Genomic DNA, 17,284 nt, shown 5'->3' on the forward strand with positions numbered 1-17,284 from the left:
CAGCGTGCCACGTCTGATACCTATAGTTTAGTAAGACTTGAGATACTGTATCCGGTCCAAATGCCTGGTGCCTTGGTATCTAGGGAGGAAACCTTGAAAGGCACCTATAGTTTGTACCTAAATCCTAAATTATGGCTAACACCAGGTCTGTGAGTAGTTCAACTTAAAGTTGGTGGACGATTAGAATTTTCTCTTACAAAATGTATACATATAGTATATTTCTTGTTTTTCTTGTATTTGCATGGTTTTAGTTACTGTGTATGGTTTTATGTTGAGTGTGTTTTAGTTTGATAACATGCATTTACTATGTTTAGATGTAACCTCTGCTGTGACTTCTCCACTACAAACGTTGATGCTTGGATGTTTATTTATTTATTTACATTTGCATGAACCAAGTCTTTCACATGCTGCATGTCGTTTAGCGGGCCTTCCTTCTTCAGGTAACGGTGGTCAGGTGGTGAGATGACAGTGCAGAAAGAGACTCCGCTGACACAAGGCTTGTGTAGAACAAAGAGAACTTTACTGTTGCAAGCCAGTATCAGTTTGGACCCTGCAGGTGTCCGACAGAGTTAGAAAACTCTGCCCAGAGAACCCAGGTGTTTCCTGTTCTCCAAACAGGAAACACCTGGGTTCTCTCCCATCAGATCGAAGCCTCCCTTCGTTAACTCCTTTTTGGGTTTTTTTTTTTTTTTAAACTTTATTTTTCATTCAATAAAACAAGAACAAAACACAAATACAGGGGGTAGACACTACTATCTTGCATAGAGATGCCATTTTGTCCATCTTGCAGTACATAACTCTGATTTCATCCGTAGTCTATAGGTCATTTGCTCCATTGATCGAATTTCTTCAACAATATCTAGCCAGTGGCTCAATCCAGGTGGTTCAGTTTTCAGCCAACTTCTTGTAATGGCATCCTTTTTGGGTTTTATTTGGATTCTAATTATTTTCATGTGTATGTGATGGCCTCCAACTCAACTGCTTTTGTCCTTGCTTTTGCTTGCTGTCAGAACGATGGATTCCGGACTGTATTTTCAGCGTACTGCACTTCTTCTCAGCCTCATAACAGGATATACAAAAATAAGAGTTAACTGTGTTAATGTGTTCATTTAAGTCAGATACTTCAGTACATTGATGATTCTGTCTCTCGCTGTGGTTTTCCTGTCCTGTAAAATTACGCATTAGTGTGTTTAAGTCTGCATGGTCAGACACACACACACACTCTTCAAAATGGCAGGAGGACAGCGATTGTTTGTCATCTTCATGTGTAGGTTAAAGCTCTGCTCAGTTGTTTTTTCAATTGATTGCACCGTCACCTATTATTATTATTATTATTATTTTTATTATTGTTATCACCATATCTAACTTATTGTATTTTTTTTCTGTATTTATTTTTATTACAGATTCCCTTCATGTGATTGCGGTTGACGGTGAGAGTGTGATCATAACTTTTCATGATTTACCACTTTATTGTGGGTCATTATTATTATTATTGTTGTTTTTTGATTATCTTTAGTTTTTAAATCACTTTTTTTCCTTTTCAGCTTATTACTTTCCTCCACCTAAGCTCACTGTGGACACTTCAGTCATGACTGAGATGGACACGGTCACTCTGTTCTGTTACTCTCCACCAGCTGCGTCTCAGTGTTATTTCAATACTGTGAACCCGGATAAAATAAAAACCTCCTCGTGTAGGGAGACACTGACACTGACGGGGTCTGAGTTGCTGTGGATGGTAAATCAGAGTCCACCCGCTGTTGTTAGAGTGAAATGTTTTTACACTGTAAAGAAAGGAGACTTAAATTCTCCATCTCAACACAGTGACGTATCCTCCATCACCATCAACGGTGAGTGACTTCTTTTCATGTGTGTTCTTATATAATAATATAATAATAATAATAATAATAATAAAAATAATAATATATAATAATAAGTGTTTGTGCAATAAACCATATAATCAGGCACTAGGATTTTACCATGTATAGATCAGGGGTCACAAACATACGGCCCATGGGCAAGGACTGGCCCACCATGGTGGTTGGATGGTGGAAATACGCCATTAGTAAGCCTAAGGCTTTTTAATTTAATTAAACCCAGCATGAGGTGATTAGTAGTCATGCAATTACTACAAACATACAATTTTAATACTTCCAATATGAGGTTTTTATTGTTGGATTTTTGACAAATACAGTATCTATTTTGCCGCAGCTAAAAAAATATTATGACCACTTTATCTACAGTTTTTTTTAACCTGAATTAAATGATTCATCAATTTTATTTACTGGTTTATTCTTTGTTAGTGGCAAAGGATCAGCAATGTGATGTTTGGTGTGAACTTGTTCTTGTTTTTAACACACCGGCAAAGGTTTCCAGAGCCTTCAAAATGGTCTCTCAGTTTGGTTCACTAGGCGACACAATCATGGAGAAGCTGGCTGTTCACAGACTGCTGTATCCAAGCATGTTAACAGAAAGTTGAGATTCCTTTGAGAGCCTTCAATCTTCTTCTTCTTCTTCTTCTTCAAAAAAGATCACAATTAAAAGAACCAAAGACTTAAAGTACTTCAGTCTGTGTGTATTGAATTTATATAATACACACGTTTCATGCACCTTTATAGGCTACTGGCCACAATACACTGATTGTGATTATGATTCACTACAAACATATTAGGATGCTTGGATTTTTATTTTTTTACATTCACTCATGAAGAGACTGTAGACTGCTTCTGAATATTCTGGTGTCAGTTTGAAGTGAATAAGAAACATGAAGCATGTTCTTCAAACACGCTGGTTTTTCTGTTCTGTTAAATGACGGATTATTGTATTTAAGTCTGCGTGGTCAAACATACACACACACACACACACACACACACACTTCAAAATGGCAGGACAACAGTTGTTTGTCCTCTTCATGTGTAGGTTAAACCTTTTTTTATTATGGGATTGCACTGTGACTTATTATAATATCTAATTTATATATATATATATATTTTTTTTTACATATTCCCTTCATGTGATTCGGGTTGACTGTGAGAGTTTGATCATAACCTTTCATGATTCACAACTTTATTGTGGGTCATTATTTTTTATTTTTTGATTATCTTTAGTTTTTAAATCACTTTTTTTTTCCTTTTCAGCTTATTACTTTCCTCCACCTAAGCTCAGAGTGGACACTTCAGTCATGACTGAGACGGACACGGTCACTCTGTTCTGTAACTCTCCACCAGCTGCGTCTCAGTGTTATTTCAATACTGTGAACCCGGTCAAAAGAAAAACCTCCTTGTGTAGGGAGACACTGACGCTGACAGGGTCTGAGTTGCTGAGGATGGTAAATCAGAGTCCACCCACTGTTGTTGGAGTGAAATGTTTTTACACTGTAAAGAAAGGAGACTTAAATTCTCCATCTCTACACAGTGACGTATCCTCCATCACCATCAACGGTGAGTGACTTCTTTTCATGTGTGTTCTTATATAATAATATAAGTGTTTGTGCAATAAACCAGATAATCAGGCACTGGGATTTTACCATGTTTAGATCAGGGGTGTCAAACATAAGGCCCGTGGCCCACCAGAGGGTCCAATCCGGCCCGCATAGGATGAATTTGTGAAACTAAATTTTTCAGTTTGTTATTTTTCTCAAGGAATCTCAGGTTGTTCATAAAATGTTTCATAAGATGCTTCATTAATGTGAAACCAAGGGGAAACATTGGAAGTCGTTGAGATCAAATCACACTGAACTACATTTAGTTTGACACCACTGGTGTAGATGTTTTGTCTAAGTTGTGTGAAGACACTGACACGTCTAAATCTGTCTTCTTTTTTTATGTAGCTCGTCGTGAGGAAACAACAGAGATGCACACGACACAAACACTGACCATGTTTTCTATGACCACAGGTAGATATAGAAGTTTATGTTTTTGTATTCAACACGTCTGTTTGTTATATTCATTCTTCCACAGGTCTGACTGTTAGACCTTATGTTTCAACACCTGCGACTCCCATAAAAGTATGACTCTTATGAAATGTGGTTTTTCATGTTTGTATCGCAGGTCTGACTGTTAGCAGACCTCATGTTTCAATGTCCACAACTCCTATAAAATGTATTAAAATAGCACTTCAGGTGGAACGTTAAGCAAAATTACTGTTATGAAATGTTGTTTTTAATTCAGCAGGTCTGACTGTTAGCATACCTCAGGTTTCAACTGCTGTGACGCCTACAAAAGGTAATAAAGAACTCTCTGAGAGCACACACACACACACACACACACACACACACACACACACACAAACGAGTGACAAGTGACCAGACTCCTGGTAGTTGTTGGAGATTAACCCACATTTTTAGGATTGTTAAGTAGTTTTAAGTGATCTACAATTTGTCACTGTTTGGCTTGATTTGTGTGTCGGACGTCTCTTCCTGTGACGGCACTCTGGCCATAGTACCTACTCAGCACGCTTTTGCAAACTCGCTGGAGCAGGCACTAAAAATAGTACCTGGTACCAGGCAGTAATTTTAGTATTTTAGTAAAAATAGTACTATGCTAGTGAAAACGCTGCTTAAACCGTGGTGTGTGGTGGCGAGGCGCAGCGAGTAGAGCTGGTGGAAATACGCCATTAGTAAGCCTAAGGCTTTTTAATTTAATTAAACCCAGCATGAGGTGATTAATAGTCATGCAATTACTACAAACATACAATTTTAATACTTCCAATATGAGGTTTTTATTGTTGGATTTTTGACAAATACAGTATCTATTTTGCCGCAGCTAAAAAAATATTATGACCACTTTATCTACAGTTTTTTTTAACCTGAATTCAATGATTCATCAATTTTATTTACTGGTTTATTCTTTGTTAGTGGCAAAGGATCAGCAATGTGATGTTTGGTGTGAACTTGTTCTTGTTTTTAACACACCGGCAAAGGTTTCCAGAGCCTTCAAAATGGTCTCTCAGTTTGGTTCACTAGGCGACACAATCATGGAGAAGCTGGCTGTTCACAGACTGCTGTATCCAAGCATGTTAACAGAAAGTTGAGATTCCTTTGAGAGCCTTCAATCTTCTTCTTCTTCTTCTTCTTCAAAAATTATCACAATTAAAAGAACCAAAGACTTAAAGTACTTCAGTCTGTGTGTATTGAATTTATATAATACACACGTTTCATGCACCTGTATAGGCTACTGCCCACAATACACTGATTGGGATTATGATTCACTACAAACATGTTAGGATGCTTGGATTTTTATTTTTTTACATTCACTCATGAAGAGACTTTAGACTGCTTCTGAATATTCTGGTGTCAGTTTGACGTGAATAAGAAACATGAAGCATGTTCTTCAAACACGCTGCATGTTGCGTGTATTAATGCTTCTGTCTCTCGCTGTGGTTTTCCTGTTCTGTTAAATGACGGATTATTGTATTTAAGTCTGCGTAGTCAAACACACACACACACACTTCAAAATGGCAGGACAACAGCGTTTGTTTGTCATCTTCATGTGTAGGTTAAACCTTTTTTTATTATGAGATTGCACTGTGACTTATTATAATATCATATCATAATTTATATAATTTTTTTTTTTTACAGATTCCCTTCATGTGATTCAGGTTCACGGTGAGAGTTTGATCATAACCTCATTATTCACAACTTTATTGTGGGTGTCTTTTTTTTTATTATTATCTTTAGTTTACCTTCATTTTAAATCGCTTTTTTCCTTTTCAGCTTATAACTTTCCTCCACCTCAGCTCATAGTGGACACTTCAGTCATGACTGAGACGGACACGGTCACTCTGTTCTGTTACTCTCCACCAGCTGCGTCTCAGTGTTATTTCAATACTGTGAACCCGGATAAAATAAAAACCTCCTCGTGTAGGGAGACACTGACACTGACAGGGTCTGAGTTGCTGAGGATGGTAAATCAGAGTCCACCCGCTGTTGTTGGAGTGAAATGTTTTTACACTGTAAAGAAAGGAGACGTAAATCCTCTATCTCAATACAGTGACGTATCCTCCATCACCATCAACGGTGAGTGACTTCTTTTCATGTGTGTTCTTATATAATAATATAAGTGTTTGTGCAATAAACCAGATAATCAGGCACTGGGATTTTACTGTGTGTAGATCAGGGGTGACAAACATACGGCCCATTGGCAAGGACTGGCCCGCATAGGATGAATTTGTGAAACTGCATTTTTCAGTTTGTTATTTTTCTCAAGGAATCTCAGGTTGTTCAGAAAATGTTTCATAAGATGCTTCATTAATGTGAAACCAAGGGGAAACATTGGAAGTCGTTGAGATCAAATCACACTGAACTAAATGTAGTTTGACACCACTGGTGTAGATGTTTTGTCTAAGTTGTGTGAAGACACTGACACGTCTAAATCTGTCTTCTTTTTTTATGTAGCTCGTCGTGAGGAAACAACAGAGATACACACGACGCAAACACTGACCACGTTTTCTATGACCACAGGTAGATATAGAAGTTTATGTTTGTGTATTCAACACGTCTGTTTGTTACATTCATGGTTTTATGTGTTGTGTTTTTCTTCCACAGGTCTGACTGTTAGACCTCATGTTTCAACGTTGGCCACTCCTATAAAAGGTAATAAAATAACACTTATGGTGGAACGTTTAGTAAAATTTCTATTATGAAATGTTAATTTTTTAATTCAACAGGTCTGACTGTTAGACCTCATGTTTCAACCGTTGTGACGCCTACAGAAGGTAATAGAGAACTCTCTGAGAGCACAGAGGTTTATTCTTTGTTAGTGGCAAAGATGCACCAATGTGATGTTTAGTGTGACATTTAAGAACTTGCTCTTGTTTTTTGCCTCCAAAACAGAAGCAATGACGCGGAATCTGGTGGTGATGATTACAACTGGTTCTGTCGTGACTGTGATTCTCTTCTTACTGTTACTTGATTGCACTATAATAAGAAGAAGAAGTGGTAAGTACTGAGTCAGTTCAATGTCTTCTCCCAGTATACATGGACTCCCTTTGCATTGTATGCAAATAAGTAACTAAAATGTATCATTTAATCAATAAACATGAAACATCCTGACAAAAGAATCAATTCAATAAAATAGTGTCATATGTAGTGTCACTGGTAGAGTTGAGACAGTTTCACTGTATTCTATAAACTCAGTGAACACCTGTACACCAGCTTATTACTCTGCAAGGAGATAAATTAACAAAGATAAAGTTAAATGGGCTAAACGTACGTTCCACAAACATTTCACAGGACATGGCTCACAGTGAGCATAATACTGTACTGAGTACTGAGTATTGTACTACTGTAGGTAGTGGATAGACCAAATGTAGAGGAAATTCATGTAGGACAATACATTTTGAATTGTCCTTATTAATAGTCCACTAATCATAGATTAGAATAAATGTTCATTGATCAAGTGAAGTATGAAGGAGACAAATACATGAAACCTACACATCTAACTCTCATCTATTCACTTTTATACAGACAAAGTGATGAAAGTGTCTTACAGGAAACAATCATGCTACTTTGTGGTTCTTTTCCTCCTCACAGGTTCTATAAATCTGAACAAACAAGAGCCTCAAAAGGAAGACGAACGTGACACATTGTGTAATACATCTGTTTGATGCTCCTGCAAGTAGAAACAAATGTCCATTCCATTCAAACCACTGTGAAATGTGTTCACACGATGCGGCTGAAGTCTCTCAGCTGAACAAATGTTTAATATCGAGACAGACAGAGGCAACAGCAGCATTGCACTAGTAAAGTATGTACAATATATGCAAATATGATGATTGTTCTTGGGCTTCAGTTGCAATAAAACACATCATGAGAAACAATCTTCGTACTGTCGGTATCTTTTTCACTAAAAGGAAAGTGGAAAAAGTCTCTTTCTTGCTTCTTTTTCTCAGTCTGACATTCTCTGGATACATCACAGTCACACACACACACACACACACACACAGACACACACAGGTGCATCTCAATAAATTACAATATTGTGGAAAAGTTATTTCATGTCTTTGGTTCTTTTCAATGTGATTATTTTGACTCACATTTAACAAGAACCCAAAATTCAGTATCTCAAAAAAATAGAATATGGTGAAAAAATTCACTATTGTAACTTTGTGGTGTCACATGCCAATCAGCTAATCAACTCAAAACACCGGCAAAGGTTTCCAGAGCCTTCAAAATGGTCTCTCAGTTTGGTTCACTAGGCGACACAATCATGGAGAAGCTGGCTGCTCACAGACTGCTGTGTCCAAGCATGTTAACAGAAAGTTAAGTGGAAGAAAAAGATGCAAAACCAAGAGAGAACCGTAGCCTTGAGACGCTTGACAAGCAAAATCGAGTCAAGAATTTGGGTGAACTTCATAAAGAATGGATTGAGGCTGGGGTCAAGGCATCAACGGTCACCACACGCAGACGTGTCAGGGAATTTGGCTCGTGTCAGTTTGACGTGAATAAGAAACATGAAGCAGGTTCTTCAAACACGCTGCATGTTGCGTGTACGAACATTAATGCTTCTGTCTCTCGCTGTGGTTTTCCTGTTCTGTCAAATGACACATTAGTGTATTTAAGTCTGCGTGGTCAAACACACACACACACACACACTTCAAAATGGCAGGAGGACAGCGATTGTTTGTCATCTTCATGTGTAGGTTAAACCTTTTTTTTATTATGGGATTGCACTGTGACTTATTATTATATCTAATTTATATAATTATTTTTTTTTTTTTTACAGATTCCCTTCATGTGATTCAGGTTCACGGTGAGAGTGTGATCATAACCTTTCATGATTCACATCTTTATTGTGGGTCATTATTTTTTTTTTTTGATTATCTTTAGTTTTTAAATCACTTTTGTTTTTCCTTTTCAGCTTATTACTTTCGTCCACCTAAGCTCATAGTGGACACTTCAGTCATGACTGAGACGGACACGGTCACTCTGTTCTGTAACTCTCCACCAGCTGCGTCTCAGTGTTATTTCAATACTGTGAACCCGGTCAAAATAAAAACCTCCTCGTGTAGGGAGGAACTGACACTGACAGGGTCTGAGTTGCTGAGGATGGTAAATCAGAGTCCACCCGCTGTTGTTAGAGTGAAATGTTTTTACACTGTAAAGAAAGGAGACTTAAATTCTCCATCTCAACACAGTGACGTATCCTCCATCACCATCAACGGTGAGTGACTTCTTTTCATGTGTGTTCTTATATATATCTTTACTGTGTGTAGATCAGGGGTGTCAAACGTACGTACTAACCCTAACCCTAACCCTCTTCCACAGGTCTGACTGTTAGACCTCATGTTTCAACACCTGCGACCCCTAAAGGTAATCAAATTACACCTACAGTATATGATGTTTTTCTTTTAGCAATATAGCAGCATGTTTCTATAAAATATGTGTTTTTGTTGTCTACACTGTGGAACCTTTAGCAACGTGACTATTATACAGAGGTGGAAAGTAAAAGTACTGGTCTACTCAAGTTAAAGTAAAAAGTAGCTTGGTTAAAAGTTACTCAGTGTAAAGGTTAATTAGTTACTTTTTTAACAAGGTTCGGTCGTGCAAAAAGGACAAGGTGACAAATCTCACATGAATTGTTTTTAATTAAAGGAAAACCTTTACACATCAAAGTACTGACAAAAGAAAATATGTAAACACATCATGTATCAGTCAAAGCAGGTCAAAGGTCACACATGTCACTGACTCAGAGACCCTAATTAGCGCCGATTCACCTGTCCTCTTCATTCACCTGTCCTCTTCATTCACCTCTCCTCGTCACTCACCTGTCCTCGTCATTCATCTGTTCTCATAACTCACCTGTCCTCTTCATTCACCTGTCCTCATCACTCACCTGTCCTCTTCATTAAAATTTTAAATTTTAAAAATGACTTTAAAAATTACAAGTACACAAAAAAACCTACTCAATGACATTAACACGAATAATGTAAATGTAATTCATTACTTTCCACCTCTGCTATGATGTAAATGTTAGCAGTAAGACTCTTATGCTCCTCACAGGTCTCACTATTAGACCTCATGGTTCAGCGTCCGTGACTCCCATAAAAGGTAATACAATAATACCTTTGTGGTGGAACTTTTCTTTTAGCAATATAGCAGTATGTATGTATACATGTATATATATATGTATGTATATATTCTCACACACATATATATATATATCTATGAAGCAGTATGACTCTTGTGGTTTTTGACCTCATGGTTCAACGTCTGTGACTCCTATAAAAGGTCATAAAGAACTCTCTGAGAGCACATACCTAACATTTAAGTGCGTCAACCAACATGAAATCATAACATTTAATTCTAACAAACGCAACAACAACACGTTTCAACTTTGTTTGTCGTGTGCATTAATGTACAATTAATATTTTTATTCACAGAATCTGGATCATTATGATCAGAGGTCAGAGATCACGAGGTCTAATAGATCATTTATACTAATTTTGTGCAATATACCAGATAATCAGGCACCGGGATTTTACGGTGTGTGGATTATGGGGTGTCAAACATACGGCCCGTGGGTCAGGACCGGCTCCCCAGAGGGTCCAATCTGGCCCAAAAAAGGATGAATTTGTGAAACTATATTTTTCAGTTTCTTATTTTTCTCAAAGAATCTCAGGTTGTTCATAATATTCTTTGTAAAAATATACTTTATTAAGTTAAAACAAAGGGGAAACATTTGTTGTTTTTTGAGTATTAGACTATTATTTTTACCAAATTGCGCTGCATGTGGCCCCTGAACTAAATGTAGTTTGACACCACTGGTGCAGATGTTTTGTCTAAGTTGTGTGAAGACACTGACACGTCTAAATCTGTCTTCCTTTTTTATGTAGCTCGTCGTGAGGAAACAACAGAGATGCACACGTCGCAAACACTGACCATGTTTTCTATGACCACAGGTAGATATAGAAGTTTATGTTTGTGTATTCAACACGTCTGTTTGTTACATTCATGGTTTTATGTGTTGTGTTTTTCTTCCACAGGTCTGACTGTTAGACCTCATGTTTCAACACCTGCGACTCCCATAAAAGGTTATGAAATCAAACTATGGTGGAAGTTTTCTTTCAGCAATATGACTACTATCATTTCTTGTTTTTGTTGTGACATTTATTGTTTTATTGGCATGATTTTAGGTGCCGTGTGGTTTTAGGTCTGTTTTAGTTTTATAACATGCATTTACTATATTTAACTTAGACTCACTACATAACTCCTATATGTTTCCTTGTTTTTTTCCTTGTTTTTGTTCAACAGGTTCGACAATTAGACCTCATGTTTCAACACCTGCGACCCCTAAAGGTAATCAAATGACACCTATATGGTGTTCTTTTCTTTTAGCAATATAGCAGTATGTTTCTATGAAATAAGTGTTCTTGTTGGCCACATGGTGGATAGATAGATAGATAGATAGATAGATAGATAGATAGATAGATAGATAGATAGATAGATAGATAGATAGATAGATAGATAGATAGATAGATAGATTTTTTTTATTCACCACAATTGCAATTACTACAAACATACAATTTTTAGTATTTCAGATATGAGGTTTTTATTGTTGGATTCTTTTTCTTTCCTAAAGGCAATTTGACAAATGCAGTATCTATTTTGCCACAAGTAAAGTATTATTAAGTAAAATATTATGACCACTTCATCTGCAGTGGAAAAGCATGTTTTTTTTAACCTGAATTCAATTATTCATTCATTTTATTTACTGGTTTATTCTTTGTTAGTGGCAAAGAAGCACCAATGTGATGTTTGGTGTGACATTTAAGAACTTGCTCTTGTGTTCGGCCTCCAAAACAGATGCAATGACGATGATGACGACGATGATGATTATGGTGGTGATTACAACTGGTTCTTTCGGGACTGTGGCTCTCTTTTTACTGGTACTTGTTTGTGCAATAAGAAGAAGAGGAACAAGAAGTGGTAAGTATCGAGTCAGCTTAATGTCTTCTCCCAGTATACATGGACTCCCTTTGCATTATATGCAAATAAGTAACTAAAAAGGTTTAATTTAAACAATAAATATGAAACATCCAGACAAAAGAATCAATTCAATAAAGTAGTGTCACTGGTAGAGTTGAGACAGTTTCACTGTATTCTATAAACTCAGTGAAGTAAGTAAGTAAAGCTTTATTTGTATAGCACCTTTAAAAACAGCAATTTACAAAGTGCTTTCACATACATAATAAAAATACACAGAAAGGAAGAAAGCAATGAGATGAAAGGATAAACACAGGTTAACACTCTTGATAAAAAGAGATAAAAAGATAAAAAGATGGCATCACATAAAAGCAAGTCCATAAAAATTAGGTTTAAGATGAGATTTAAAAGATGACACTGAGTTGCAAGCTTTATCACCGCGGGCAGGCCGCTCTAAAGCCGAGGTGCTTTTAGCCTCGGCCTCGGAGCAGTTAAGAGAGACCTGCCCAAGACCTGTGGGTCTAAGGCTGCAAACAGGCTCGTATGGGGTCAGCATGTCAGTGATGTGACATCAGAAGTGTCTTACAGGAAACAATCATGCTACTTTGTGGTTCTTTTCCTCCTCACAGGTTCTATAAATCTGAACAAACAAGAGCCTCAAAAGGAAGACGAACGTGACACATTGTGTAATACATCTGTTTGATGCTCCTGCAAGTAGAAACAAATGTCCATTCCATTCAAACCACTGTGAAATATGTTCACACGATGCGGCTGAAGTCTCTCAGCTGAACAAATGTTTAATATCGAGACAGACAGAGGCAACAGCAGCATTGCACTAGTAAAGTATGTACAATATATGCAAATATGATGATTGTTCTTGGGCTTCAGTTGCAATAAAACACATCATGAGAAACAATCATCATACTGTCGGTATCTTTTTCACTAAAAGGCTCTTTCTTGCTTCTTTTTCTTAGTCTGACATTCTCATCATTTATTCTGCATACGTCACAGGACTCATGACAATGAATTACAGTATGGAGAGAAACAATGTTAGTTAAGACACGCAAATTCTGTCACTCACAGTCACACACACACACACACACACACACACACACACACACACACACACACACACACACACAAACACACACACACACACACACAGGTGCATCTCAATAAATTACAATATTGTGGAAAAGTTAGTTCATGTCTTTGGTTCTTTTCATTGTGATTATTTTGACTCACATTTAACAAGAACCCAAAATTCAGTATCTCAAAAAAATAGAATATGGTGAAAAAATTCACTATTGTAACTTTGTGGTGTCACATGCCAATCAGCTAATCAACTCAAAACACCGGCAAAGGTTTCCTGAGCCTTCAAAATGGTCTCTCAGTTTGGTTCACTAGGCGACACAATCATGGAGAAGCTGGCTGCTCACAGACTGCTGTGTCCAAGCATGTTAACAGAAAGTTGAGTGGAAGGAAAAGATGCAAAACCAAGAGAGAACCGTAGCCTTGAGACGCTTGACAAGCAAAATCGAGTCAAGAATTTGGGTGAACTTCATAAAGAATGGACTGAGGCTGGGGTCAAGGCATCAACGGTCACCACACGCAGACGTGTCAGGGAATTTGGCTACAGCTGTTGTATACCTCAAGCCATTTCTGAACCGCAGACAACATCAGAGGCGTCTTACCTGATGCCCAACATGTCAATATCTACTGTGGAATTTTGGAGATATTTCAACCCCCAAAAAATGTATTACAACAATTCCTGATCCGGTTTATATATATCCGGTGGCACATTCAACGGGAAACCATATTTGGCCATTAGGGGGCAGTGCAAAATCAGGAATTGTTGTAATAAAATAGTAAAAATCTTGTAGTATGTGAATCATATTCAACGGGAAACCATATTAGGCTATTAGGGACCTGTGCAAAGTCAGGAACTTTAGCAATAGAAATGTCAAAATCTTTATATTGAGCTTGATTTTGGTCATCACCTATGGTCATGTTGGGCATCATTGGAATGGTGAGGAGCTGTCGTATCTGAATCAGGAAACACAATTGGGAAACAAACAAACAGGAAACCTGGCAACTGTTGATTAAATCCAACTGGCATGGATTTAATCAACAGAACAGGCAGCAAAAGCACAATGAACAAGGTAAACACTAGATATCTGATTGTGGAAAATCATAGAAAAGGCTGCAATGAAAGTACTGGCAATTCAGTGTCCTCATGGGATTACTAGGCTATCAAATGTGGAAATGGATATATGTAAGCAGTACGTTCTGCAAACAGTTGAGGTGATTAAACTGAGGTAGATGGGCCTACTCCACAGAGGAATTTGAAGTTGGAGTGGAAACGATAGAACATGAGTGAAAAAGGATAAGTTTCTTTAAGTGTAGTTATTGCTAATAGTGATGAGAAAGGTTATCATAAGCCTTACTTATAATGTAAAAAGGCATGGGGGATAACAGATTTTTATTTAACAGATCAGAAATCGGTCATGTACACAAAGGACACTTCATATAATATTCAAAAATTTAGAAGCACGTTCTTCAAACACGCTGCATGTTGCATGTATTAATGCTTCTGTCTCTCGCTGTGGTTTTCCTGTTCTGTTAAATGACGGATTATTGTATTTAAGTCAAACATACACACACACACACACACACACTTCAAAATGGCAGGACAACAGTTGTTTGTCGTCTTCATGTGTAGGTTAAACCTTTTTTTTATTATGGGATTGCACTGTGACTTATTATAATATCTAATTTATATATACTGTATATATATATTTTTTTTTACAGTTTCCCTTCATGTGATTGCAGTTGACGGTGAGAGTTTGATCATAACTTTTCATGATTTACCACTTTATTGTATGTCATTATTATTATTATTGTTTTTTGATTATCTTTAGTTTTTAAATCACTTTTGTTTTTCCTTTTCAGCTTATTACTTTCCTCCACCTCAGCTCAGAGTGGACACTTCAGTCATGACTGAGACGGACACGGTCACTCTGTCCTGTTACTCTCCACCAGCTGCGTCTCAGTGTAATTTCTATACTGTGAACACGGATAAAATAAAAACCTCCTCGTGTAGGGAGGAACTGACGCTGACAGGGTCTGAGTTGCTGAGGATGGTAAATCAGAGTCCACCCGCTGTTGTTGGAGTGAAATGTTTTTACACTGTAAAGAAAGGACACTTATATCCTCCATCTGAACACAGTGACGTATCCTCCATCACCATCAACGGTGAGTGACTTCTTTTCATGTGTGTTCTTATATAATAATATAAGTGTTTGTGCAATAAACCAGATAATCAGGCACTGGGATTTTACTGTGTGTAGATCAGGGGTGACAAACATATGGCCCATGGGCCAGGACCGGCCCGCATAGGATGAATTTGTGAAACTGTATTTTTCAGTTTGTTATTTTTCTCAAGGAATCTCAGGTTGTTCATAAAATGTTTCATAAGATACTTCATTAATGTGAAACCAAGGGGAAACATTGGAAGTCGTTGAGATCAAATCACACTGAACTAAATGTAGTTTGACACCACTGGTGTAGATGTTTTGTCTAAGTTGTGTGAAGACACTGACACGTCTAAATCTGTCTTCTTTTTTTATGTAGCTCGTCGTGAGGAAACAACAGAGATACACACGACGCAAACACTGACCATGTTTTCTATGACCACAGGTAGATATAGAAGTTTATGTTTTTGTATTTAACACGTCTGTTTGTTACATTCATGGTTTTATGTGTTGTGTTTTACTTCCACAGGTCTGACTGTTAGACCTCATAAAAGGTTATGAAATCAAACTATGGTGGAAGTTTTCTTTCAGCAATATGAAAACTATCATTTCTTGTTTTTGTTGTTACATTTATTGTTTTATTGGCATGATTTTAGGTGCTGTGTGTGGTTTTAGGTCTGTTTTAGTTTTATAACATGCACTTACTGTATTTAACTTAGACTCACTACATAACTCTTATAAAAGGTAATGAAATGAAACTATTTTCTTTCAGCAGCATGACTTTATGAGTGTGTTTTTTTCCTTGTTTTTGTTCAGCAGGTCTGACAATTAGACCTCATGTTTCAACACCTGCGACTCCTAAAGGTAATAAAATGACACTTTTAGACTATTAGACCTCATGTTTCAAAAATATGTGTGAAATATGTTTGTTGTCCACATGGTGGAATGTTTAGCACTATGACAATATGTATGTATGTATTTATATATATATATATACAGTTTATATACATATATACTGTATATATGTGTATATACTGTATATATATGTGAATATATATATATATTCACACATGTATATATAAAGCAGTATGACTCTTATGAAATGTTGTTTTTCGTGTTTGTTCAGCAGGTCTGGCTGTTAGCAGACCTCATGTTTCAACGTCCGTGACTACTATAAAAGGTAAGAAAATAACACTTTTTGCACATGTTGCCACAAAATGCCGATTACTAAACGTTTTCTTTTTTAAAATTCAGCAGGTCTGATCGTTAGCATACCTCATGTTTCAACTGCTTTGACGCCTACAAAAGGTAATAAAGAACTCTCTGAGAGCACATACCAAGATTTAAGTGCATCAACCAACAAACCAACAGCCAACTTTATTTGTACACATTCAAACAACATTAAATCCTAACAAACACAACAACCATGAATTCAAATGAATTAATATGTGGATATATGTGTATGTATGTATATGTTTATATATCTGTATATATGTATGTATGCACATATATATGTATATATATACATATATATATATATATATATATGTATGTATTGTTACAGCCCGGCTCTTAGGCTGCAACAAAAATAGGGAGAGAAGACGAGGACTAGTGCAAAGCAATAATTTATTTACAAATTGAGGATTAAATATCAGTGTCAGTAATCAGTAGGTGTAGGCAGGTATGCGTGTGTGTGTGTGTGTGTATGCATAAAACTAAACTAAACTAAAACAAACAAACAGCTGCGCCAAGGCCCAGAGTCTCAGAGAGAGCCAGAGAGAGGAAGGAAGGCCTCTTAAATTAAGTGGTGTGTCCAGGTGTAGCTCATCCCTGTGATAATGACCCCGCCTCCAGGCCTGAAACAAAACAAAGAAGGCCGGCACAACACTCCCACAAATACGGGGTCGTCACAGTATGTATATATGTATTTAAATACATATATGTATATATATATATATACATATATACATATGTGTATATATGTATACATGTATATGTATGTATGTATATATATATGTATATATATGTATATATATACATATACATATATATGTAAACATATGTATACATATATACACATATATACAAATACGGGGTCGTCACAGTATGT

This window comes from Solea solea, chromosome 6, assembly GCF_958295425.1.
Source record: "Solea solea chromosome 6, fSolSol10.1, whole genome shotgun sequence".
Classification (NCBI taxonomy): domain Eukaryota; kingdom Metazoa; phylum Chordata; class Actinopteri; order Pleuronectiformes; family Soleidae; genus Solea; species Solea solea.